The sequence below is a fragment of the Excalfactoria chinensis genome, chromosome 3, assembly GCF_039878825.1.
Source record: "Excalfactoria chinensis isolate bCotChi1 chromosome 3, bCotChi1.hap2, whole genome shotgun sequence".
Lineage (NCBI taxonomy): Eukaryota > Metazoa > Chordata > Aves > Galliformes > Phasianidae > Excalfactoria > Excalfactoria chinensis.
The window spans coordinates 68,286,883-68,295,233 of record NC_092827.1 but is presented as its reverse complement, the minus strand read 5'-3'; the positions used below and the strand labels follow the sequence as shown (position 1 = coordinate 68,295,233).

Genomic DNA, 8,351 nt, shown 5'->3' with positions numbered 1-8,351 from the left:
GCTTCCTCGTGCACGGCTTCTTGCAGAACTGGCCGCAGAATCGGAATAGGGAAATTCAAATCCCCAGAGCAGACTTCGGTTTGCCTACCAGAATGCGTGGAGGAGGGGGAGGAAAACGCGGGTGCCCGGCCGAGGTTCATTTGGCAGGCAAACTCCGGCGCTCCTTCCCTCCGCCCCACCTGTTGCGCGCTGCCGGTCAGCCCAGCCCAACCCAACGCCAAAACGCCCCGCGACCCCCGCCGGGGGCAGGAGGCGGCCGGCACGCCGTGGGGCGGGGCCCGGCTGTTCGATTGCGCGACAGCGTGAGCGGCCAATGGGGAGTTAGGGCTCCCCCGGGACCGAGCCGGCGGAGCCAATGGAAGGCGGGGCCGGCGGGGGGCGGGGCTCGAGTGCGTGCGGGGGACGGAGGGAGCGGGCGTGAGCGGGGCTGCTCCCGCCCCTCCCTCCGCCTCCCCTCCCGTCCGGCGGCGGAGAGCACTCGGGAGGCAGCGCCGGGCAGAGCGCGACGGAGCGGGCGGCGACTGGAGGTGGAGCGGCTGCGCGCGGGATCCCAGCGGTCACCCTCCGGCTGTTTCTGTTTGCGGCTCCGCGCCCCGAGGGACGGGCCGAGAGGGGGGAGCGGCGAGGGGGCGGCGGAGCCCGCGTGGGCGATGGGGGTCCCGCGGCTGGAGCGTGGGCAGCAGCGGCTGCAGGTAAGGGAGGGAGCGGAGCCGGCCGCGGACGAGGCGCCCGGGGGAGGATCTCCGGGGACACGGGAACGCTTCTCCCCGCCGGGTGCCTCGGGGGGGCCGCCGTGCTGTGCGCGACGGAGCTCCGCTTTCTCCGGGCTCTTCGGGCCGAAGGGCGGCAGCGGTCCGGCGTGGCGCTCAAGGGGACCGCTCGCTTTCCGAGCTGCGCCGCGATCCTCCACATCCATAGAGCCCGGAGAGCGGCGCGGGGATGAGAGCTTTGAGGCTGTCGTGCCCCGCTGGGAGCAGCTCTGTTCCGGCACGGGGCTCCGAGCTTCGAAGCCCGCTGAAGGGATCGTGGCAACCACGGAGTTAGTTTGCTCGGAGGGCTCGGCTCCGGGGCCGGCCGCTGCTCGGAGCGGAGCTGCGGTGCGGGGGGCACCTCGCGTCGGGGAGAGCGGAGGGAGGCTGTGCAGCCCTTGCTGCTTCCCGAAGTGGATTTCGTGCTTTTTACTTATTTACCGCATACGAGGCTCAACCTGCGTTTCAGTCGGTATCCTTCGGCACTCTTTGTTGCCGTGTACTCCTCGAGGGTGGGTGCCGCATCTCCCGACTCGCCGCCTCGGTTCGTTACGTGACAGCCCCTCGGGATGGACTTGGCGCGGATCTGTTCTTTCGGCCCTGTCACTCTGGAGGCTGCGTGTCGGTGCGGGTGTGGAGGCAGCGCTCCTGACAAAGACAACTCTGAAGTTGCCAAACGTCAGATGTGGTTGTTAGCGGTCACGGAGCGGGGCAGGGAGGCGGATGGGTGCCGGGTCGCTTTAATGCGCACATGGCTCTAATGTTTGCTTTCGGTCCGGCTTCGCTAGGGAAATGAGTTTGGGTTTTCTGCATCGTGAAAACTAGAAGTTAACAGAGAATTGCTTACGTTAATTTTCCCAAGCTCTTTTGTGTGCGGCTTTCACTTCTACGAGTTAACGCTAGATGGCTTTCTTATATCAGATATCCCACAGGGAAGGGAAGCGTGTAATCTGTTTCTGCAGCCTACTATTTCTGTTTTTGTCTATTTTGTTCCTTCGTGTGAATAGTAAACTGTCTCCTACATCAGTTCGGCGCTGATGGGAGCAGAGCAGAATTTAGTTTGCTTACTGGCTGACATCATTCAGCGATCTGACCAGCTTGTCTTCGTGTTTCTAGGTATTATTTTCTACGTGCTGCTACCAACTGCTAAAGGAAGTTTGTTTAGTTGGAAGATAGTTCTGAACAATATTTACATTTCTTTAAAGGAGGGCAGCTGGATAGGAAAGGTTGTTTGAAAATCGAAAGCAGCACTGATTTAGTCTTGGTTATTACTTAGTTGGACTGCATTTCAAGGACCACGGTATATTTGTCAGCTAATTTTTTCTCCGGATCCTATCCGTAACTGCTTTAGACAGTTTATTATAGAGCTGGATTCAGGAACACGATGCATCGCAGCCTGTTGGGGATAGGAATGCGTAGGCCTGATGCTCTGTTCATCTTGTTCTTCAGTCTTTCCAAAGCTATGCCTGTTGTCAGTGCAGTCCAGCATTTCCTCTCTGTTTGTCTCTTTGCTACCACCTCTGAAATACTCGAATCTTACATTTGATCTTTGAAGTGTGTTTCATTATTAATGCAAAAATGTTTAAATCATCAGGAGCGATGATGCGTTAGGGATATTTAAACATCACTTAAGCTCCACAATAGTTTATTTATAATTTATGTGGCATTCATATAAAACAAGAACACGGGGAAGGCTCTGAATGTATTGTCTTGGTTTGGCAAGTCCATTGGGGTAGCTTACCAGGTCATGCGGCACTTTAGATGTAACAAGAAGGAGTATCTACTTGTAAGGATGCCAGGCTGTTTCACCAATCATGTTGGATCAATTAAAGGTGTCATTTGTATATGCCAAGGGTATGATGTGAAACCTAGAGCTAAATGAAAGCTCGTTATTTATATGTTTCCAGCTGGCATTTGCTTACTGTGCCAGTCAGACTGTTCTTTAAGGTTTCTGTTTTGTTGTCATAAGAGGAAGATAATTCAGTCTTTCTTGTGGGCACTTACTGACAAGCACTGTTACCCAGGTGCATTGTGAAATGTTCTTGCAGATGCTGAGTGAAACGAGGAACTAAGCAAAGCAGTGGTCACACAGGCAAAGCCTCTTTTCTGCCTGATGACCCTTACAAGTGAACTGAGGCAGTTCTTTCATCACCGTCAGCTTCATGTTGGATGTGGTAGTCAGGCATTGCCCCTAAGACTGTTATGTGCAGAGCAGCAGTCCTGTCAGCACGAGAATGTATTTGCTCCTTGCCTTAACTGGGACTAAAATTACATTTAGTTGGCTGGCTGTTAAAATATTACCAGTAGGTTCATGCTTTTTATTGCTGTTACAGTTTGGTAATAAGGAGTGAGAAGTGTATCTTGCATTTTCTTATTAACGTTGCAAGTTCCTGGTTGTGGAAGGAGGGTGGGGAGCTGGGTTATCTTGTTTCTCACATTAGTCACCCAAGATTACCTAACAGTGGCCATACTGACAGCTTGAAATGAAGTCATGGTTTGATGAATGTTCCTTTCTCTTTCACTGCAGTTTTTGCTTTAAAATGTTTTACTTCCATATTCCCTTTGTGCTCAAGCTTGAATGGTTGTTTGGGCAAGCTGCACTGTGAAGCAGAGGAGCAAAGAGGAGATGGCTGACTATTTATTGTGGTGCTATATGTACAGTAAAAGAATACCAGTACCCTAAGCAGCATCATTTGCATTCAATCTTTAAAACATCCTGCAAAGTTAAGACAAGTATCACTTCCTCTCTTTAATTTTAAGAGGTATTTCATCCTCTTATAAATCTGAGTGGTTCAGAAAGTTTAGGCTTTAGGTGCACCTCAGTATTTTTCTGCCCTGTTTTTTGTTTTTGTGTTGTTTGTACAATTTTGGGCAAATACTGTAATAACTGTCTACCAATCTGAGAATCCAGTGCCAAGCTTTAATTGTGCAATTTGCATTCAGTAGATAGAAAAGTGCTAAACATACTTCTCTATTAAAGAAACACTAATTATTTTTAATACAGACTGTGTTAAGAAAACCCTAAATTCTTCATAGCACTCAGCAGTGATGCCATATGACTTGAATTTTTATTCTTTTTAAGGAATGCTTGGACTTGGTATGAATTAATCTCCTGAATGTGTAATGAATGTAATCAGCAGCTGCTCCATCTTTTCGAACCCAGCAGCAAACAGCCTTCTTGGATCTGTCGTGAAACGTTTTAAGAATAGTAGGTGTTTGAAAGGAAGTGGGCATTGTTTTGGTTACTGTTATCTGGGGAGTTCTGTATTCTTGAAGAAAATGGCCTGTACTTGCTTAAGAATAATTCTGTTTATTTGTTTAGGACTAAGAGATGTAATGAAGAAAGATGCTGTAGTGGGAGGAGGGAATCTCTTGGAAATAAGGGAATCTAGCAAGCCCTGAAGGAGAGGTATCAAGCTGTGCTGTAGTAGCTAGGAAGGTGGCAGTAGCTGAAGTTTTTCTGACATCCCCTCCCCCTCAGCTGCTCTGTGAATTCAGATGCTTAAATGAAATTCTGAGCACAAGACTTGGAGTTCTGCTATTGACTCTGATTCTTTTCTTACATAATGTCTTCATTTGTTGCCCTGCATCCTGCAGTGTGACATATCCAGCTTTGCAGACATTTGTATAATCCTCCCATAGCGTTTGCCATTCCTTCATTCTTCCCCCTCTCCCTTCGCTCCCTGTTGCCCCCTGACTTCTCACTGACACGGTAACTATCGACTGTGATGATGCTTTCTGCAGCCTCATCTTCTAGGTAGGTTTTTGAATCACGGGAGTTCAAAATATAACTTCCCAGACTTAAGTGGTATGAAAAGGGTTTGATGGGATTTATATTAAGGATACATAATACAGATACGGCTCTGATACAAGCCAATAGTCTGGGCTTCTATTTCTCTTTTGGTTCACCAGCCCGTATTTTATACAGCCTATGAAGCTGTTTTCCTTTGGTTTGGGATTTTTGATTTTTCTTTGGGCACTCGCTTATTCTGTATGTATGAGAGGGAAAGGAAATTCTGAACTACTGTTTGGTTACCCCTGTTTTGTCCTTCATCTTGGATTTTCACACTTATTCCCATCACATCTGATAAGTTGTTAAAGGTTATGAGAATTAAGTGGCAAGCAAAGGGGATAAGAACATAAAGGGGAGTAAGAAGAGAACACAGCTTTCTGTAGATGTTATAAATGCACTGAGTATTAAAATCCTTGCTGCTTTTTTTTTCATTGGGGGAGTAGAAATGAATTCTGCAATTAATGCACAGTTAGCAAAACTGTCATTGCAAATGAGTGTTCTCTTTCTCTGTCTCTTACATTTTGTGGAGGAGGCATTTGTGAAAGATAGGATATTTTATTCTGTGGTCTTTTTTTCCTTATTGTTGGTTTTTCTTTTGCTTGTTTGTTTGTTTATTTATTCATCTAAGAGCTAATCACACGTTCTTCCTCTCTGATTATTTTCATTTGTGGTTTTCAGTTCAAAGCCAATTATTTCCTAGTTTTAGATACTGAAGGATTTTGTTTCCTTGGATGTTCTTTAAGTATTTTTCTAGGCTCTCAGCACTGAAAAATGAATACTTGACATGTATTGCAATGAGAATTCACTCTTAAATGTGTGTGACATAAAGTAGGGGGAAAAAAGTGGGAACAATGTGTCTTTGTGTATGCATACATCCTCATTCATAATGTGATATCGTATATAGTGTGTATGCAAGCATACATCTCTTATTTATTGTAGTGGCCAGCTGCTCTAGAAGAATTAGGAGCAGCTTAAGGTGATCAGGTTATCTCACTGCTCTGCTGTAGTAAACTAAGCCTTTGTGAGGTTGTCAGGACAACAGCTTATTATTTTTGTTCCTAGTATGTTGTGTGTCTTTTTTCCCCTCTGTAGCAATGAAGGGAGCTGTTTCAAAGAGTGGTTGTGTTGCCATGCAAGGATTGCCAGCTGTGATTTGGGTTCAGCAGGATGCTCTGGGTTTGTCATGTAAAAATTCTAATTGATGATGAATGCAAACCCAGTGTGAGAACAATTTCATTCATTGGACTGATGCAAAACAACCCATTGTATTTATACACCCATAGCCTATTTTCTCAGCAGTATTGTCATTACTCTTCTGTTCTCTTCCATCTGAATCCCAGAGAAAAGCGTTTTATGTTTGGCAGTATGGAACCTGTGATATGAGCTGAGACAAGGTAGGAATTAGTTTACATCAGCATGCACTTGTTTGACACTAGAAAGCTAACAAGTGAAACCATTGGGAATTTTTGTTAGTTTACTTCATTGTATATTTCACAAAAACATGGTATGCAAATGGTGCTCCACGAGAAACTATACAATCACTGTTTTAGTGTTGCCATTTTGAATGGCCACTAATCTCATTATACAGCAAATGAGATGTGGCAAGCTGAACGACTGAAAGGTACTTCTGTGCAGTGCAAGAGTGGCAGTAATTTTGGCTGAAATAACTTAAAGGTTATTAGTGTGTGTATGGTAACTGTTGAGTCACTGCCTGAACCACTGATTGAGCACCTGGGGAAAGGACCTGGTCAGCCCTGGGAGCACAGGTGAAAGCAATTCAGCTGTCTGAGTGGAAGGGGTGGAGCCTGGCTGTACCTCTCTTAGAACTCATTTCAGGGCTGACTGCCACTGGGGAAGGATATCTAGTTGGAGATCCCTCTATTGTGGAGTCCTTTCTACAAGTCTAGGTCTTCAGAGATAGGTGAGCACCTTTATTTTTCCTGTGAAATACCATCTTATCTACACAGGTCCCTTAACTGTTACATTCCTGTATTGCCTTTCCTCCGTGTTAATCTGTCCAATTGCTACAGCGTGTTTAAGGCCAGGAAACTTACTGAGATGTTCAGCTGGAACAGTTATATGAAGAAGGCTTTCAAATAACTGTGGATTTAATCTTTTCAAATCTTAAAATGTGCTAACACGTGGGATTTGTTTTGACACTTCCATAGTTGCATTTGTACTGCTGATATAAAGATATCCCTTAGTCTGATCCTCTAAGTCTTCAATCTGGGTTGATCTATATAAGTCAATTAAATGATGTCCGAATAGCAAAAATCCTTTGTCAGAACAGTAATATTTTACTGCAAATTCCTTTTTTGGCCAATTGAAACAACAATTTATTCACAGAGTAAACTGATAAAGATATATAAACAGTTGGAGAAACTGCTGAACAGAATCAGAAACTATTGGGATAAACCTGTGAATGCTCAGATGTTGTCTCCCTTACTTGACCTAGTCTGGAGGTGCTTTTCTTCCTCCTCTCAGTTTGACGGCTACTCTGTGACTTTCATAGTATATTTGTATATTTCTTTCAGTTGCGCAGCCTTGTTTGCTTAGGAAGCCATTCCAAATTCATCTATTTAAAGATGATGAGACTAGGCGGGGTAAACACAGTGCTCGTTGTAATCCATAGCAACGTGAGAACAGGCTTATTTCCCCTTTTCTTCAAGTGGAGAATTTAACCAGTTTGTGAAGGGGAAGAGATGAGAGAGATGAGATTATCTGGATTGGTTAAGAGCTGTGAAGGTGGTCATTCAGAGTGCTACACCAAAACAGACAAGCAAATATCTGTTGAGCTCCAACAGTGTTTTGTAGGTGAGTTGAGGTTGCTACTGGTGTAGATTAGAGGGACTTGCTGGGAGCCTGAACTTTTGGTAACCTCTTAGCCTGGTTCCATGAAAAATCATTATCATCAGTGGAGACTTCTGAATGAAGGTCAAGCATTGCTTCATTAGCCTGTGAGTTTCTGAGATTTGATAATTTTGCTAATGTCAGTGCTTCTCTCACTCAGGGGATGCTTTGTGCTTTTTCTCTGTGGTTATGTAACTTTCACTAATGAAGTTTCTGTAAGTATAATTACCCTTGATCTTTTCTATCAAATCTTGCCGAATCAAACTACAGGCTCAAAAATTACTGGGGCAGAGGGAAGAGTCTGACTGTACGATTGGATAAAGCTTGTTTCCTTGTAAAAATAATTGTTAGAAATACCTGACCATTCTTTTACATCATACTGCCCTGCAGCAAACAGATATGAAAATTCATAGTATTCCTTATTTTAATTTTACTGTTGTGCTTTTTAAGTACTGTTAAATATGTAGCACTGTACTGTCAATTATGGGAGTGTGCTGTTGTGCCTGGTAACGTGCATGCAAACTGTATCTCTGTATGCACAAGCAGTTAACTGAATATCTGCCTTGCTCTATGAAAATGCAGTGGCTGCATGCTAAAACAGAACATTTGCAATTTGCATATATGCATAGTAATATTATTTTCTCCTAGGTAGTAGATGTTGGATGTCATGTTTTCCTTTTCCTTATGTAGACTGTACTCAGCAGTGTTAGCATTTGCTCATTTGCCTACATTCAGGATGCCTGTCGGTCAGAGGTGTTTAAAACTGCAACTTAAGCATCTCCTGAGCCAATTCCTTTCTTTACCAGCTGTCTCAGCCACATCTTTCAGTATGATACTTGTTTGTGACAGCTCCAGGGATAGCTGTGGGAAAAGAAATAATATGTGTGTCAAATATGTTAGATCCTCCTCACTGTGACTTAATATGAGATTATATGGTTGGGGGAAAAATAGACCAACAC

At 44.8% G+C, this 8,351-nt stretch overlaps 1 protein-coding gene across 5 annotated transcripts in view; it reads left to right on the top strand.

Moving 5' to 3' along the window:
• Positions 1-556: 556 nt before the first annotated feature.
• SIPA1L2 (signal induced proliferation associated 1 like 2) overlaps positions 557-8,351 on the top strand; it is a 129,029-nt gene continuing 121,234 nt past the window's right edge. For 4 of the 5 annotated variants that reach the window (XM_072330964.1, XM_072330963.1, XM_072330962.1 and 1 more), the window contains exon 1: positions 557-692. The gene's annotated coding sequence lies outside the window, so the exon portion shown is untranslated. Of the gene's footprint in view, positions 693-6,395; positions 6,464-8,351 lie in introns of those variants that run through there. The other variant, XM_072330961.1, reaches the window with a different exon arrangement.